The sequence below is a fragment of the Felis catus genome, chromosome B3, assembly GCF_018350175.1.
Source record: "Felis catus isolate Fca126 chromosome B3, F.catus_Fca126_mat1.0, whole genome shotgun sequence".
NCBI classification, from domain to species: Eukaryota; Metazoa; Chordata; class Mammalia; order Carnivora; family Felidae; genus Felis; species Felis catus.
The window spans coordinates 50,843,040-50,862,218 of record NC_058373.1 but is presented as its reverse complement, the minus strand read 5'-3'; the positions used below and the strand labels follow the sequence as shown (position 1 = coordinate 50,862,218).

General features: G+C 38.7%; 2 long non-coding RNA genes across 5 annotated transcripts in view; one reads left to right on the top strand and one right to left on the bottom strand.

Annotated features, from left to right (window-relative positions):
- Positions 1-19,179, bottom strand: part of LOC111560983 — a 64,960-nt gene that overhangs the window by 27,530 nt on the left and 18,251 nt on the right. For 3 of the 4 annotated variants that reach the window (XR_006599220.1, XR_006599219.1, XR_006599221.1), the window contains one exon: positions 1,736-1,851. This is a non-coding gene — a long non-coding RNA (uncharacterized LOC111560983). Of the gene's footprint in view, positions 1-1,081; positions 1,142-1,735; positions 1,852-19,179 lie in introns of those variants that run through there. The other variant, XR_006599222.1, reaches the window with a different exon arrangement.
- LOC123385932 overlaps positions 8,170-19,179 on the top strand; it is a 148,611-nt gene continuing 137,601 nt past the window's right edge. Inside the window, exon 1 of the long non-coding RNA XR_006599218.1 lies at positions 8,170-8,558. This is a non-coding gene — a long non-coding RNA (uncharacterized LOC123385932). The remainder of the gene's footprint in view (positions 8,559-19,179) is intronic.

Genomic DNA, 19,179 nt, shown 5'->3' with positions numbered 1-19,179 from the left:
GGCTCCACATCACTTTTGACTCCACAGTTTGTTCACACCTTACCTCCTTTCCCCAACCAGCCAATGTACTTTTAAAAAACAGCTCTGTTTTATTTTTATCTTCTACCAAGCCATCATAGCTGTAGAATTTTGTTAAAAGAATGAGTAAATGCAATGAATTGATCTCACTTTCAACTTTTCCTGACGAGATTGATGTGAACTTCCAGTGGCTGCCAGCAGCTTTGAAAGCTCATTCTCTCAATTCAGGTCTCTGCTGACAACTTTTGGAGGCCATTGTTTCCAATTTGTGGTGAGAATATAAAATCCACATGATTCTTTCAGCAGCCCCCCATCTATGTCAGAATGTTTGGAAACACAAACATTCCAGGTCTTGGTTAACCCCTGCTGAGAGGTCTGACCCTCTTCTGCCATTTCTAGCTCCGTTCATCCCTTCACCAGGTGGCCCCTGTGGTGGGCATAAACACAGCCCCCCAAAGATGTCTACACTCTCATCCCAGTAACCTGTGAATATTATAGGTTACATGGCAAAAAGACTTTGAAGATATGATTAATCCTTTGTTGTGGGAAATATCCTGGATTAACCAGGGCACCTAGTATAAGCACAAGTGTCTTTATAAGGGCAAGAGGAAAGCACAAGAGTCAAAGGAGGAGATGTGATAATGGAAGCAGAGGTCAGAATGGTATTGCTGGAAGGAGACCACAAGCCAAAGAATAAGGCCAAGCTTCTAGAATCTGGAAAAGGTAAGAAACAGATTTCCCACTGGAGCTTATGGGAGACATGTAGCCCTGTAAGACTGGTTTTTGGATTTCTGAAATCCAGAACTGTAAGATAATAAATTTGTGCTGTTTTAAGCCTCTAAGTTTGTGATAACTTGTTATAGCAGCTGTAAGAATCTACTAATCCCCTAAACCAATATTCTTCAGCACTGTTATCCTAGTCATTGCTTAAGACTCACCCTTCTAGGGGCGCCTGGGTGGCGCAGTCGGTTAAGCGTCTGACTTCAGCCAGGTCACGATCTCGCGGTCCGTGAGTTCGAGCCCCGCGTCGGGCTCTGGGCTGATGGCTCAGAGCCTGGAGCCTGTTTCCGATTCTGTGTCTCCCTCTCTCTCTGCCCCTTCCCCGTTCATGCTCTGTCTCTCTCTGTCCCAAAAATAAATAAACGTTAAAAAAAAATTAAAAAAAAAAGACTCACCATTCTGTTTATCCATTTTCCTTCAGACTCTCATCCTTTCACATTGCTTTGTACTTCCTCTGCTCATCTAACCTCCCACTGATTCTCTTCTTCTCAAAACTTTTCAAATTCTGTAAATTCTCTAGACTTTCTGTTACGTTGCACAAAACCTCCCCTGTGTTCTCAGGCTCTCCACCAAATATGTTCCCTAACTGCTAGCTTTAACTGTGAAATGCTCTTTTCTGAGGACACCAACATCCCTGAAATTCCCTCAAGAAGATGCCTTTATCTTTCTTACATTTCCAAGTATCTCACTTCCAAAAATGTATAGCTTGTCAAACATTACTCTTCTATCCTGTGTAAAAATCCCTGGTCCTTACAGACTACTCATGATATTTGGCCACATCACTCTTGATTTCTTGTCATTCTCATTTTCTAGCCTCATGGTTACTTCCTCCCCATTTGTTGAAGATTTTAACCCTGGGTCAGTGAATTGTATCTCTGTCCCAAGCTCTGTTGTCATCTTGGGGATTTGAGAATTCTTAAGAACAATGTAGCCTCACCAATCCATTTCTTGATCTCTTATACTCCAGTAACCTTCATCTCCACTCTAGCCATTAATTTCCAAGGGCATATTCTGGGCCTTTTCATCACTTAGAATTTCTCCTCCTCTGAAAACCTGCATTCAAATATAGTATAAAAAACTAAGTCAAAAAATTAAACATACAAATAACCAGAATGTATTATCTAGCCCCACGACACCCCACCTCAAAGGAAATATCTGTTCTTCTCATGATGCCTGGTTTAGTAAATGGTAACACCATTCACACATGTGTCTAAGATAGCATCTGGGCACTGTCTTTAATTCTTTTTAAGTGTGTTTCTTTATTTTGAGAGAGAGAGAATGAGCCAGCAGGGGAGAGGCAGAGAGAGAGAGGGAGAGAGAGAATCTCAAGCAGCCTCTCTGTGCTGTCAGCAAGGAGCCCGATGTGGGACTCCAACTCACGAATCATGAGATCATGACCTGAACCAAAACCAAGAATTGAACGCTTAACTGACTGAGCCCCCCAAGCGCCCAGGTACTGTCTTTAAGTCCACCTCTGTCTCCCAATTTTCACATCCAGTCAGTCACTATAAACTCCTATGGAGTTTAACTTTATCTCTGAAGCCTGTCCTTTAATCTCCAGCCCCATCATCATTACACTAAATAAACTTTCTTCTGGATCACTGCTGATTTCTAATTGTTCTCTCTCCAACTGACTCTCAATACCCCTTAAACTCAATTCTTTACAGAATTTGGGTGATCTTTCTGAAATATGTTACAGTCATGTTACTTCTCTGCTTAAAATGTTTCAAGAGTTTCCCATTACCTTTGTAATAAAGTTCATCTTAATGTATCTTTAATGACTGACTGCTGCTTACCCAGGTAGCTTCACCTGGTGTACCTGCCACGTACTGTCTTTTCTCCCCTACCACCCTTAAACAAAGTCATTCTAAAGTGGTGAATTACTTTAAGTTTACCAAACTAATGTTGCTGTTGGTGTCACTTTCAAGCTTTTCTACATGCTGTTCTCTCTAGCAATAACTCTGTTTCATACCTTTACTTATCTGATGGCATCATATGTCCTTTGGATCTTAGAGAGCCAGTTGCTTTTTCTGAAAAGCCTTACTTTATTTCACATCCGGCCTCCTCATCTCATCATTGAAAAAGGCTCCTTTTTCATGGAGCAACCTGTACATATATCTGCTGTAGCACTTGTCATTCTCTACAACAACTCTCTCTTGAGTTATCTCTTCAACTAGTTCATAAACTTGAGGAAGCACTGTGTCCTTTTTGGTCATGAAGCCTCAATGCATGACATAGACAATCTGTAATTTTTACTGAAGTAACAGATTAACTAAGTATAGATTTGTGTTCCTAGATACTCTATCTCTTATTTTCTTTATTAATTTGGGGCTTCTTGTGTTTATCCTAATTGGAGCTAAACTTTACATCTAGATTAAATAATGTCTTTTTAAAAACTTTTTCTTAATGTTTATTTATTCCTGAGAGACAGAGAGACAGAGCATGAGCAGGGGGGGAGCAGAGAGAGAGAGAGAGAGAGAGAGAGAGAGAGAGAGAGAGAATGTGAAGCAGTCTCCAGGCTCTGAGCTGTCAGCACAGAGCCTGATGCAGGACTCAAACTTGTGACTTGTAAGCAGTGAAGTCATGACCTGAGCTGAAGTCTGACACTTAACCAACTGATCCATCCAGGCACCCCCATTAGTGCTTTAAAATAAATTCATCAGGGGCACCTAGGTTGCTCACTTGGTTAAGTATCTGGCTTCAGCTCAGGTCATGATCTCATAGTTCATGAGTTTGAGCCTGTGTCGGGCTCTGTGCTGACAGCTCAGAGTCTGGAGCCTGCTTCTGTCTCTCTCTCTCTCTCTCTCTCTCTCTCTCCCTCTGCCCCTCCCCAACTTGTTTTCTCTCAATCTCTCTCTCTCTCAAAAATAAATAAGATAAACATTTAAATAAACATTTAAGTAAATAAATAAATACATAAACAAATTTATTCATTATTAGTCACAGGATCAATTTACATGCTTTTTGAAAAATTAGAGTACATACATTTGTAAGATATGTGAACACATAAACTTGCAATAACTGTAGTATCTTCTAGACTTGAGAACTGCTCATAGTTTGAGAACCTTTTGATAATCATTAAGATCCATTCTACCATTAACAGTCTCTGGTTTTATTAGTTTAGGTAATTTCCATTCACTAGTTAGACAAGAGCTTCTCCCTTTCCTTAATTCAGCGTTTCCTAAATTTTGTACCATGGAAATCTAATGGTTGATTGAAAAAGGTATTTCAGAATAAGCAGTTTTTAGAAATGCACATTACATTAAATAAGCATTAAATTTTTTAATGTTTATTTATTTTTGAGAGAGAGAGAGAGATAGAGACAGAATGTGAGTGGGAGAGAGACAGAGAGAGAGGGAGACAAAGAATCGGAAGCAGCTTCCAGGCTCTGAGCTGTCAGCACAGAGTCTGACACGGTGCTTGAACTCACGAAATGTAGGATCATGACCTGAGTCAAAGTTGGACACTTAACTGACTGAGCCACCCAGGCGCCCTGGGAAATGCACATAGTATTATCCTCTTAGAGATGCTTCATGTGTATAAAGGCTCTGAAAAATACTACAGTAAAGAAATTTTTTACATGATTCAATCCAGCATTTCCCAATGTTATTTGTCAATGGAGCAGTTTTTTTCCCCAATGGAACACTATTAACATATCATATCTTGGAGCACTGATTTGAGAAAACATGATTTGCTACATGTTACATGTAACTACTGGGTGGGGCACTCTTGGCCAAGGGGACAAGAGATCCAAGAGCACCACATCCCACTGGTTTTTGTAGGCATTATGTATTTATCTTCAGCTGGGGACCAATGCTGAGTAGATGTGCATGGCAGTATGAAAGATTTTGATCTGGAGACGTGGCCACCCATGCAAATCACATACTTACTGAACCAAATTCAGGGCATTGTAGAAATACTGAAAAATCCATTTGACCTCCCAGTGTAGTTGCAAGTCTTTCTGTCCTAAAGATATAACCATGCTTTGCAGTTTCTCAGATGCTGACCCTTAAGAAGTGCAGTTTGCACGAGGAGGCTGATTCTATGCCAGCAGAGAAACACTACTTTCAATGTGATGTGATGAGTTTTCTGCACAGATACCTCTGTAGTGTTTGGCATTCCAGCCTGTACTAATCCACCACGTTTGCCAGAATAAGTGCAAAGGATCTCAGTAATGTCCCTGGTTCAGCACAGACATACTTAGTATACAAGGCAGGCTCGAGAAGAGATGAGGAAATTCTTCTGGGCGTAGCCCTAAGGTCAACAAATTGGAAAAAGCCACAACTCACCCTTGGGAAGGATTAAATACGCTGACATCCTCCAAATTGATTTACCTAGATCAGACCACATGTTAATGAGGCAGGCAAGTTACTCTAATTCATCGTTACTATTCTAAATGCAGAGACCTTTTCACATTAAAGGGGTGGGACCACGGATTCAAATGAGCATTGCTTACTTAGGGCTTGTCACTCACCCTGCCTGGACCAGTGTCCTCAGAGCCATTTACAATCTTTGTCCTCTGAACTGCACCAAAAAGAACTGGACATTCAAAGAGCACAGCTCCCAAGAAGTGAAGTGAGTTTTCCTCCTCTGTTATCTGCACCTCTGAATAGAGATACATGAATGCTCTTAGCCAGCAAAGTGTGAGCATTTAGATTTCCTCTGGGTGCAGACATTTCTAAGTGCTCTCAGAATTTCTGTTATTTGAAGGATCCCTTGAAAATGTCTCAGTCACTTTTCAAGACTGATTCCTCAATGGCACTGAAACACTATTTATACCACAGATGCAATGTCTACAGATCTCAACTTTGTCCAAATTGTGAGTTGGGAAGGAAGGATTTCTTCATGGCTTCACACCTATCACTGAGCTTTATCCTCACAAAAAGGTACAGTTCCTGCCTATATGACAGCAATATTTATCAGTATGTTATAATTCATACACATACAGTACTTTGGAAACTTAATAAATTATTAAGTTTCCCTAATAGGTAAATAAATACATAAGTTGAAGAGCCACATAGTAAATATTTCAGGCCCTGTGCTCTATTGCAACTTTTCAACTCTGCTGTTAATAGTGTGAAAGCCACCATAAACAGTGTGTAAACAAATGTGTGTCACTATATTCCACTAAATTTTTATTTATGGACAACAATGAAATTGGATCTTTGTATTTTTTATCTCAGAAAATATGATTCTTTAAAAAAATTTTATTCAGTGTGCCTTAGTGGCTCAGTTGGTTGAACGATTCGCTTTGGCTCAGGTCACGATCTCACAGTCTCTGCGTTTGAGCCCCTGTGTCAGGCTCTGTGCTGACAGCTTGGAGCCTGGAGCCTGATTCAGATTCTGTGTCTCCCTCTCTTTCTGCCTCTCTCTCTCTCTCTCTCTCTCTCTCTCTCTCTCTCTCTCTCTCTCAAAAATAAATAAATATTAAAAATAAAGAAAAGAAATTAAAATGTTTTTTCAACAATTAAATAGTGTAAAAACCATTCTTTGCTAGTGGGGTCATACTAAAACAGGTGGCAGGCTTCATTTGGCCCATAATTTATTGAACCCTGCTTTAACCCATAGCTTTGAAAATAAATCATAAAACCTCTTTGCTTATGTTTCCTTCTTAAGTTTTTTATCAACATCAACTCATCCTACTTGATTTGGAGAGAAAATCAGTGGAACTATGAAAACACATACAGAACAATTATTGCAGCATATAAATATGAGGAATTTCACATTTTACTTTTACAGTTATAAAAGTAGTGAGAAGACAAAAAATCAAGAGACATCAAGACAATTTTCCTTGCAATATGTACTTTGAGAAAAATTGCTATAATTATTCATTTACTTTCACTACTCTTTGACTTAATTTTTTCCTAGAAAAATGTACTCCTAGATTCATAATGGATTGTGAGTTTTGCTTTCTAACAAATGACTGTTCATTATTCATAGTCATAGAAAACCCCACAATAAAAATTACTTTTTCTGATTACAAAAGCTATATTTGTTTATTTTAGATTACATGGAAAATGCACAAGAGCACAGTTTACTTCTAGTTCAAAAAAGATGGGGTTTAAAATCAAGAGATTAAAAAAATCTTTTCTCATGTGTCGATAGCCATTATATAAAAGTTTTTCTGTTGGCAAATCAAATGTCAAAACACTTGGCTAGGAGGCTTATAGTTTAACCCTGCGCCTAGACCCAGGGTGAAGCAAAGGTCTCTAATTCTAAATATTTGTTGGTAAATGTTGCTCCACTAGCTACTTGGAAATCAGTTTCCATCAGATTAGGTAAAGCCTGCTAACCAAACAAAGCAGCAGTTGTAACTGCAGTCAGAAAACAGCCTGTTTTTCTTCTTCCTGTGCCTATGCTGCATCAGTTCGTCCCTGGCCTCAGTCCTCTCCCCTCCACCTTCTTTGGTATAAAATGTCTTTGGCTTGCAAAGCAATATCAGTGAGTTTATTAGTACATTTTATGACAGGCTCACTATGAGCTGTGTGCGGCACAGGTGTTCATTCTTTTGGAAGGCCCCATCTGTGTGACTGGGCCTTCTTTGAGTAGGCTCACTTGTTGGCAGGTAGCTCAAAGCAACACCCCTGTAGCTTCCCTTTAATGGGAATATGAACATTGAGAGGGAAGCTGTGGACTTACAGGGCTTTCTTGAAGCAAATTCAGCTCTTTAAAGAAAAATAACAACAATTCTTTGCCTGCAAACCCCTCTTCCCTGCCCCCAGTGCACACCCCCAAATCAGACAGGCCAGATGTTTATGAAAACTGCAGTTTCCGCAATCAAAAGTACAACATTTACCATAGCTTTTATCAAAGATTTCAATTCCCCTCATCTTAAGGAAAATGACCCTTTTATTTTGTTGTGGACATAAAATTATGGCCCTGGGAAAATTGGAAGCATTTCTGTTGAGGGAAATCAATTTTCTCACTGCCATATATGATCAACATGTCACAGCCATCACCCAGATAATAATAGTAAAGTACAAGTAAAATGGCTGGTAATACTGGCTATAAAGATAGCAAAAGATAGAAGCAAGATAACACCCCCACCCTCCCCTACCCTTTTTTAAAGCATGTTTGCAGAAAGGAAAGAAGAAGACGAAGATAAGCCTCTAAGGGTTATTTTTGTTCCCTAATTTTCTTCCTTCCCACCCCACTTTCTTCCTTTGGCTAGTGCTTTCTAGAGTGTAAGTATTTTATTTTGTGTACTAATCGGCCAAAGCATTAATGAAACTGTAGAGATATGTGTTCTTCCTGGAAAAGAGTAAGCACTTTATGTGTAAACCACTCTGGCTGCTTTTCAATCATCCTGTTAATGGGTGGCTAATTGTCAAAAGATGTGACCAGAGCGGGATGACCCAAGAGTGTGTTTAGGGGGGAGGCAATAGGGAAAGTACAGAAGCAGCTTCTTAATTTGGATCCAGCAAACAAAAGGAAACATCAAATCTGACCTCGCTGCTGGAGTGTTAATGGCTTTCTCCCATCGCGCCCCCTGCCACTTAGCATCTTTTGTGCCCCACCCTGGGAAGCTTCCCGGCAGAAGTGTGCATTAGCAGAACTCTACAGTTACAAAATGCTGCTTACTACAGACAAGGGAAAAAAAAACCTTCAGTGATTAAATGTTCTTTGGACAAACACATCCATAGCTATAAAAGTACCATTTTTATTTCAGGCAAGCCTCTCAGTGATGTCCCTGCTGTGGCCACCAGCACAAAGGAGTGTTTTACCTAGAACGTCGGTGAAACCCTTCAAAGAAGATCCAGGTACTATCTCTCTTTATAGAAAAGTTGGCCCCACACATGAATATGGGAAGATAAAACTTCATTAATTCAGGCCAAGACCATAACTGAGAAAACAGCAGACAAGGTTTTAGCAAAACTCTAAATATTTTAAATAATTTAACCATTTACAAACAAAAAAGAATGAACAAAAATAATCATAAACAAATAAGCAATAGCAAAGATAAAAACCTAACTGCTTATTTTGGAATGGAAATGAGAATGGGAAGTAAGAATGAAAGGGAAAAATAATGACATCTAAGCTCAGGGAATCTCACCGATATAGTAAATATGTCTGCACAAAGATGTTCTTAGAAGTATTATTTAGAATTGAAAATAACCTATATGACTAGCAATAAAGAATTTAGAAAGACAAAGTGTGGCATATACATTGGATAACATTTTTGCAGCTATTAGAAATATTGGTTTTGGAAAAAATAATACTTCAAAAAATATGAAAAAGCATATACTATAGTTTTAAGTGAAAAATAGTAAGTTACAGCCATTGGAAAAAAATGCAAGCTCAGGAAAACATACCAGAAGGATGTTATGGTTGTGTTAGGATGGTAGTATTATGGGTGAAATATGGTTCCCTTCTATTCCAATTGGTAATGATTTGGATATTGTATTGATTAAAAACAAAACAAACAAAAGCACAGAAAAAAAAAAGCCCCAAGAAACTCTTTGATGGGGAAGAACATCATTCAAAAAGGAGCATTCTTTTTTCTCCACATTTTATTAGAATTTTTCCTGTTTTTAGGTGGTAAATTGAGAACAAATTGACACTTCAGGCTCTTTCTAGCCTAGAAGAAGCCATGTCACTCTGCTTCTAACAGCAAAGGCTCCAATGCCCTCCCAACTCAGACTTTAGAACGTCATGTGCTTCTGTACTGCTGATTCCAGATGTGACGTGGAATTTGGAGATTTTAGACAATGACAATGCCTAATGTTAAATGACATTTAAGTAGATAATGTCTGTACTCCAAAATCAGCTTTTCCCCCCCATTTATTTTATACCATTTCCTCCAAAACCTGTTTTTCCTTATACAGTGAATGTGTGAATAGTTCATCTGAAAGTTTGTTTCTAGCTAAATCTCTTCTTTTTAAAAGACTAAGAGTTGGGACACCTGAGTGGCTCAGTTGGTTGACTGTCCAATTCTTGATTTTGGCTCAGATCATGATCTCATGATTCATGAGTTGGAGCCCTGCGTTGGGCTCTATGCTGACAGTGTGTAGCCTGCCTGGGATTCTCTCTCTCTGCCCCTCCCTGCTTGCATGCTCTATCTCCCTCTCAAAATAAATAAATAAATAAACTAAAAAAAAATAAATAAAATAAAAGACCAAGGCTTATCTGAGGTATCCATATCCCAGTCCATTTCTTGTTCACACTTCCACAAACGGGTGGACTATCTTCAGGTCACGATGCAAGTTCTGCATCAGGAAGCTACCGTCCTAATGGAGGAGACTGGTTGCCTGTTGGCCCACTTATCACTGTGGCTGGTCAGGCTCTCAACTCTCCAGACAGTGGGTGGACCATGTGTTGGAAAAGATCAAACTCAGTGGCTTATTGGAGTGGAATGGTTGGGAGAGAGGTGTTCAAAGAACACTTCCTGTCAGTTAGTAAAAGCACATCAATAAAAATAAATCAATGCCTACTTGTTTTCTAGGAATCTGTTTCATATTCAGCAAAGGCTCCCATTATGCTGCATTTCTAATCACGTAGCCTAGAAAAGATGTAGTTTAAGCTAGAGTAAAATATCCTGAAGAAAAGCATTACTCAGATGCTGAATCTTGCTTTGTGCACCAAAATATAAAGCAAAGATAGACTCAACGAAAAACAAATGAAAATGTTCTGTGACATATTTGGGAAATGGATTGTGAAAGAATTGCATTGGACTGGATAATTTAGGTTTGATTCCTGACTTGTTAATTTACCTTCTGTGTGGCTTTGATTCTTTCTTCCCCTCTTAGGGTGTTAGTTTTATTAATTGTAAAGCAAAAGGACTGAACTAGATCAGGGGACTCTAGGTGGAACATACACCACCACTCACCTTTGCAACACTTGTAACAGACATTGTTAGTCAATTGTGGCTCTTTCTTGCTGAGCCAAGCTGAGGCCTCAGAATCCATTTGATGGTGCTCTTGGAAGCCATTACTAATCAATAAGTTTAGATATGATGGATAAAACTTTCCAATTACAGACAAAAATGAGTTCCTGAGTCTCTGACCCTCCATGACTCTATATATTTTTTCTCAGTCCTTAACAGAACAGAATTAAGATCTCCTCTTTTAGATATCTAGACCACAAGTACACTGACACTCTGTAGGCTGCAGATCAACAGTGGTCCCAATTTACATGTAAGTGGTACTGTGTTTCAAGAATAACTGTGCTAAAAGCATCAGTTTGTCCAAATTCTGTTTCCCTTTCTAGTAGCCAATTTGTACCAATGGCAGATAGCTAGTGTTTCTTTGTCTGGCTTGAGTTCCCTGGCAATCCATACTACTACTATGTTATGTAGTACAGTAAAAAAAGCAGCATTATTAATTCTTGTAAGTGCAGGGTGATATTCATTCATAATTTTAATAGTTGACTTAAAATGTTATATATAATTTTATTTTCTTCCCAATCCGTAAAAAAACAGAGCAATATTGACCCCTTATATAGATCAGCTGTTATGTGTTTCAGAATCCAACTGAACTGTCGCATTATATGCTCATGCTATGAAAATACTACCATGTCCCTTCTCCAAAACCTGAGCTTGCTCCACTGATTCATTGGGTCCAGACTCATGCTTTGTTCTTTGTAGCCTGTTATTAGTTGGATTTATCACTGTGCCCTCATGTCTCATTATTTATCTTTACAATGTTACTCTGGGCTTGCTGTCTCCTTTCACTGGCCTGGGATCAGGGTGAGGCAAGTGAGGAGATGAGGGTGCAAAATCTAAAAAAGCAAGATCTCAGAGTTGTGCCTTCTTAAATTTTGCACCGTAGACAGGTCATTTGCCTTATTGTAGTTCTGGCCTTGCCTTGTGTGATCAATTAAAAATAGCAATTTTTATTTCTTTCCTGGTTTTCAGCTCTTTAAAGTCAATTCACATGTGTGATCTAATTTTATTCTCTCAGTCCCTAAAAAGGCCAATGTAATTGATTTCCCCCATTCTACAAGGATACACATATTTTAGTTTCAGAAAAGTTAAAAGTCAGGAAGTATTAGAACTCACTATCATGTGTTCTGAATCTGAGCAGAATATTCTTTCTAGCAGAATGAAACTTCACCTCCTTTTCTGTGTTCTGTGACAGGGCATGCCTTTCTCTTCCTTCAAAATCCACACTTTCACTAACTTTTCAGTTCTAATTACTTCATTTATTCCAAGATTTTTCCCATTCCCATGTATTATTCCTCATTTGTTTTGCAAATGTGTATTATGTATTATTACCTCTTACCTTTTTGGAGGCATCCTCTTTCCTTAATAGGTTGAATATTTTTTGAGATGTGAATAATGTGTAATACATAAAATCCTTTATTTCTATAAAGTGTGAACTTGTAAATGGACCCTGTGAAGGATAGAAAGATTTGTATTTATAGTCAAGTTTTATAGGTGAGGAAACTGAGTGATAAGGAAGGATGAGGACAGCTAGCAGTTATTAAGGACATCGATGTTGCAAGGACTGTGCTTAACAGTTAACATACAACATTTTCATGGATTTCACAAACCAATGAGGTAGTTGCTGGTATTCACATTTTAAAGATGAAAAAACAAAGCTTTAGAGAAAATAGCCAACTGCATACAATCATAGCACTTATAAATTCAGTGCCAGAATTCAATCCCAGGTCTGGCTCTATAATCCATGCATTTGAATGATCAGTCCAGGGCTGCAGAACCAGTGATGGTCAAGTTGGAATTTGGGCCTGAGACTTAGTTCCTTTTTTATTGCCCTAGTCTGCTTCTGATTTTCTCAAAAGAGTATAGATATTTAATGCCTTTTTATTGTAAGTGAACTGATATTATATTAATTTTAGCTTATCTTTACTTTAATAATTTAAATGTCCCCTTACTCAAAATGAAAGCCTAAATAGAAACATTACCAATGTCTACATCTGCTACTTGGTTATGGGATGGATACAATGTCTTTGGAGAATGAAAATATAAAGATGGCTCAGTAGGATGTAGGCTTCATGTCTGTGTCTTGCAGGTTAAGAAGCATAAGAAAGCTTGTGATTATTAAGCACAGGTGGATCCCTAAGGGCATAAGAGAAGTGGGTTGTGGGAACAGTATGGCACAAGGATGGCAAATAAGCAGCATGACTAATCTATCCCAGCCTTCTTTCCAGAGGGGCTCTGCAGTGCCTCGCAATCCATCTCTGTACAGAACTCCAGGCAGCCACTACCCATAGACCAGGGCTGACTCTAGAAAGAAAAGTCAACTGTGAGGTGAAAGAGACTTCGTTACCAATCCAAAAATGCTACTTATTGGCTGAGTGGCCCTGGGCAGGTTATTTAACCTTGAAGATCCTCCATCATCTCATTATTAAGTAGAGGTAATGGTAGTACCTTCTTCCCCAGGTTGCTGGCAGGGTTAAAATGAGATACATATAGCACAGGCCCTGAACAGACATTAAGTATCCTTGCAAAGAAAATAGAGAAAATGCCTCTTTTAACTTTCCTTTCTAATAGCAAGTTATCCACAAAATAAAAAATAATAATGCAATATCTGGCCCCATCTTTTTTTGTTTTTTGATTTCTTAGCTTAATCAGAGTAATTTTGAGTTTTCATGATTTTTTTTGTTCCTTTTTAAAGGTGTAATGCCATGAGTTCATGGAATTTAGAGTCAGCCAGACCTAGGTTTGAGTTACAATTCTGTCATTGACTTGGAAACTAGGGATAAATTGCTAAACTTACCAAGCATCTGTCTCCTCATCTATAAAACAGGAATGACATTACCTATACCACAAAGCTATTGTGAGATTAAAAAAGACAAAACACATAAGCCATAAATCACTTGGTAAATATTCTTTGTAATCATTCCTGCAAGGCAGGTCTCTAAGGGGCACCTGTGCCCATTCCAGTGAAAGGAGCCATCTGGCCATGACACTGCACTTTGAGCTTGTCCTGTTTAGTGCGACCATTGTGCTAACTGCTGTTTACCCAACTCTGATGAAGTTACTCAGTTCTCGTCCTTGGCTGCTTCCTGGCCTTTGTGCAATATCTCCTGATTTGAGGCTGGATCCCTGCAGATCATATGACCTGGTCACAGCAGAGATGGTTACGCTTTAACTTGCATTAGTAACCAGTGTTATGAACTATCAAGTGGAAAGAGACTGAAGGTTCTGGGGATCAGAGTTGGGGAATATCAAGGATGCTGTTCTACCTAATCTTTTGCATCTGATTCAATAATTATTGATTGCCTACCATGCACCAGGCTCTGAGGATATAAACAGGACATGCCCCTGCCTTGGGGAGCTCAGAGCCTGATGAGATGCAGCAAGAATAAATTTTCCTTTATATGAACAGTTACACAAAAAGTAAGTTGGGTATAATAAGGTTCCTTCAAGAAATATGTGTAAGAGTACACATGCCCACTTCAAAGAGAGTACATTTCTTAAAAGATCCCTTTGAGATTGAAAGAAAGAGAATGCACATTTATTTAAAGAAAAATAGAACTAAAAGCTACCAAGACATATACAGACTTCAATGTATATGTATAATTTTTGTGGAATATATATTAAAAATGATATAGTACATATATTATAATATATAATAACTTTAAAACTCAGTGAACTTTCACAAACTGGACACACTTAAGTAAACAATAAGCAGACTGAGAAATAGAACCTTACCAGCACGCTAGAATCTGCCCCATCATGTCCTTTCTGATACCATCAAATATAGTTTTGTATCTGTGCACTTTATATAAATAGAATCATATAGTATAGTATGCATATTTTAAGAACATTTTCCCATCAAATTTAAATGTATTATTTGATGCTTTCTTCATTAAATTAAACCAGGAAAGGTTGATTTACTGTGTAGCATAGGCTTGAAATAAAGTATTCTCAGGCTTACATAAAAATTTCCAACTGTTTCTGCCCAGGATGATGTTTTAGTACCTGAATGTTCTGATTCTGGAGGTTACACTTCAGAATGTGAACTCATTCATTAGAAAAAGCTTTATTTGATGGAGGGCCAGGTACCTGCTTCCCAGCAACACAGCTTAAGTAAATGCCCAACTCAGACAGTCAACATTACTGTCTCAAAAATCTTTCATTCTGACATATTATCACACATTTGTCATTAGGGAACTGCATACTCACATATGTCCATAAATATTTGGTCTTAGTAGACCCAGGTTGACCTGCTTGAGAATCAGAACAGGGAAAAATCTTATCTCTGTCCTTGGAAAACATACAATTAAATGAAGGGAAAGTTTGAATGTGGCCTCTGAGAGACTCTGTTTCCCTGAAAACAAAATCATTTTGCTCTAGTCAATCAATAACTACATGGTAAATGTGAATCTTAGGCTCAGAAAGAGGTTATCGGCCACAACATTTCTTAACACTTTCATAATGTTATCAGGAATTAAAAGGTAACATTTATCAAATATTTACAAGTTGCGTGGGACACAGCACAGTGTAAACATATGAATCTGATAATATCCAAGCTACAGTTTTAAAACAGATCCAAAAAAATCTCAAAAATGTTTGCTCTTCAATGATACATTCTCCATCATGTAAAAATTTAACCATTGAGATGCTCTAATGACATGTGGAATGGGTCTCACCAGGAAGAATGTATCTCAGGTGAAAGGTCAATATCAACAGAGATGAAAGAGATTGCATTAGGCAGGTTATGCCAACCAGGAAGGACAAACATTTCCTACATGAATGTAGGAAAAAACCTATTATATAATGGAAAATGTGAGGCAAATATTATTTTATTTCAGTTGATTACATATGAAAGGTGTGTGCTAAAGTACACAAAAAAGAAATAGTCCTGTCTTCCTGTGGTTAACTCCATTCTGTCTTTTGCTGTATGTGGTGGCATTTGTCCATATTTTGGGTGGACAGAAACCTCATTTATCTTTCTCCTTCCCCAGTCCCTTGAGCACTTTGCCTCTGTATTAGGGCTTTGCCCAGTCCAGAGCCTCCATCACCACTTCCATTGTGGTGAATCTTTTATTGCATTAATTAGAGATGGTCTAGAAAAGGGGAGGAAAAGGAGCAGGAAGAGTGGAACATAAGCTGGTAGACAACAATCTTTAGAAAATATAAGATCATTAGCTGGAAAAAAAATAGAGTCACATAGCCCCAATACCTCAATCTCCGCACCCCCATCCTCCTGGTGAACTTGAATGATTCAGGACATTGCTGTTCAGTTTGTACCTCATATACTGCTGCCGTCTCTGTTGTGTTTCACCTCAGGGCCATGTGTGATGGCCACAGCTCAGACAGAAGTGGAGTGGGCCTGACTAGAGAGTAAGGTATATAGCTATAATGCTCTGAAAGATTTAGGACAGTGAAATAACACTTTCCAGAAAAGAAAATTTCCTAAAGTAGATTTTATTGGTGGAGCATTTGTTTCTTTGCTTTCAGAGTTGAAAGTGCTTACATTGTGAATTTCTTAGCCTTTAAATCTGAGAAGTGTGTTAAGCTTTACAATGATGGTGGATGGCAGCTAGAAATTCAAGGTTGTATTACAATGGTAATTGGAAATAAGGCCCAAATGGCCTTGTAGAAATAAAACAACAACAACAACAACAACAAAATGTTTCTTTCTAAAACACAATAAGTGAAGATTTTTATCAAATATGGGAAGAGAAACTGGGGACAAAGAGAACCAGAACTTAAATATCATGAAACATTGGGCAACTACAGAACAGGCATACATACATACATTTTTTTTTATTTCAGCATTTTGCTGTGAATGAAATACTGCAAACTATAAAAGGTAATAATTTGTTTTTATTTACATGCATGTAATCATAAGCTTTTTAAATTGGGCAATATAATGTAAACCAGACACCAGTTCATTAAATTGGAACCCTAATGGATATTCACCCTGTGTAAATATGGGTGGGAAAAAGGAGAGCTTTAGAACTAATTGACTTCCTGCCTCAGGCACCCAAACATCTTTCTGCAACTCTGGATTTGTCCCTCCAGGATACTACTGCCAAAATGATCAACACAAGGTCCCAAAATAACAATTTATTCTGCCCAAAGGACATTGTGCCCTCAGTCTCCTGGCCAGATGAATTGGCACAATTACATCCTTCTCTCTTGCTTTCCCCCTCAGGATATCCTAGGTGTCAGGGCTTTACATGTTGCGATGATTCAGAGCAAAAAATCTGCTAAGAGGAAAGACGGTGCTACAAGCGTCTTCTTAGATTCTTAGGTCCAAACTGATGGAGCGAAACACAAATCCTCCAATGGTCTGTTTCCTTCAAAACTTCGCTGCCCCTCAGGCACATCCACAGATCAAGTGGAAAGTTAATCCTTTCCTGACTCCTGACACAAATATGTTGGCGTTAACCAACAACAGCCCCAAATTAGCTGATTTTAAGTCTTCTTTCCCTTCACCAAGAATTAGCAACTTAAAGACCATTGTGCAAATGCCAGTTAATCTGAGCTCCAGTTCTCTGTCTGAAGGAATCCAACAGAAAAATATACATTCATATCTGCTTTTGAAAAAAATTTTTTTTAACATTTATTTATTTTTGAGACAGAGAGAGACAGAGCATGAACGGGGGAGGGGCAGAGAGAGAGGGAGACACAGAATACGAAGCAGGCTCCAGGCTCTGAGCCATCAGCCCAGAGCCTGACGCGGGGTTCGAACTCACGGACCGCAAGATCATGACCTGAGCTGAAGTTGGACACTTAACCGACTGCGCCACCCAGGCGCCCCTCATATCTGCTTTTGGAAAGAAAACTCTGTTCAACATGGTTGTTGGATCATTTCCTCTTATTTGCTTTGCCTCTTTTGCCTTAAAACTCTCTTCTATCAGCACATTCTTTGGACAGAGCTGTGTTTTGGGGGGAAAAAAGTTCCTTTACTCATTTTTCTTTCTGAGACAGACTCACTGAGCTCTGCATGAACAGACCCTTTCATGAGGAAACCCCACAGCTCACTCTCAGGATGTTCAGGAACAGGTGTGTGTCTGCTGAAAAAGCTTTTCTCAGTATAAATAAGCTCAAGGTAGGGTTCTTAACAAAGAGCTGGGAAGTTGGAAGAAGGTGGTCATTTCCTCAGAGGCTCAACATCTGACCCCACTGAGGTCCTCACTTTCAAGTGTTAGGATGAGTGATTCTAAAACCCACACACAGGTGGGCACTTGAGCAGTGTTTTTGACCCTGAAGAGCTGCCTGCTAGGGAATTACTCACCAGCAGTATTTCACTGCCATTTAAAGAAAATGGTTTGGTTACTTCCTAAAGTGAGGGATAGGGAGAAGAAAAGGGCCAGGTAGATTGTTCCCAGTGAAAATGAAAAAAGAGGAGACATTTACATAAGTCCTTAGTAGTTCTTTAAGACTAAACTCTTACTTATGAAAATTTTTTAACAAATTTAGAAGTAGATGGGATTCTTACCAAGAGGGACATAACTTTCTATTGACTTTTCATTTTAATGAGGATTAGTTTGAAGGATCACCTTCATTCTCCATTTATTTGCTCATTTGTTCATTCATTCAGTCAATATTAATTATTAAGTGCCTACTTATGCCAGGTGTGGTGGCAGGTATGGGGATACAACAGTGAGCCCAACTGGTCACCTCTACCTCTCCATGTAGGTGAAAAACAAGAAATGGATCAACTAATCACACAAATAAACATGAAATTACTAAGCTCTCCAAGGGCAGGGACATGGGACTATGCAAACCCATAAGAGTGTTGTTCATCCTAGTTAGGAAGGTAGGAAATACTTACCAGAGGAAGTTATAATTGAGTCTGGATGTGGAGGGGGAGTAGTACTCAAAGAACTGAAGGTATGGCTGGACTGGGGAGAGCGAGGATGAATGGGAGATAAGATAGAACAGAAACAGACCTTTAGGGATGGGATCGTGCAGGCTCTCATTACCGGCAATGTGAAGGCATGGACGTTATCCTAAGAGCAATGGAAAGCTATCAGGGGGTTTTACACAGGAGAAATGATAGGATATGATCCAAGATGACATGACGTGACATAATACTATTAGGTTGGATTTCTGTGCCTGCAGCATGTTGGTGGTGGTAAGAACAGAAGGGCAGGCAGGCTATCAATAGACTGAAAGAGACCAGAAAGGTGAGTGGTACAGGTTATTTCATTTAGAAATCTTTACACATTAATTAAATCAATCTGATACAAGGTAAATCAGATTTCTTTCTTTTTTTTTTTTTTTTTTTTTTTTGTCTAACACCTCATAAAATTCTTCTTTGGGACCTACTTACATTTTCCCACTCTCTTCCTAAGAGATCCTTCCCTCTGTTTATTCAACAGAAGATTTGCTTCTGCCATTTTATAAGCCAAAATCACTTAGCCAAACTGTCTAAGAATCTTTATTTGTAAAAGGGCTAATTATAGTCTCCAGGCTTTCCTTATGGAGTGAGTTATTATGAGTGTAATCTGCAGTTATAG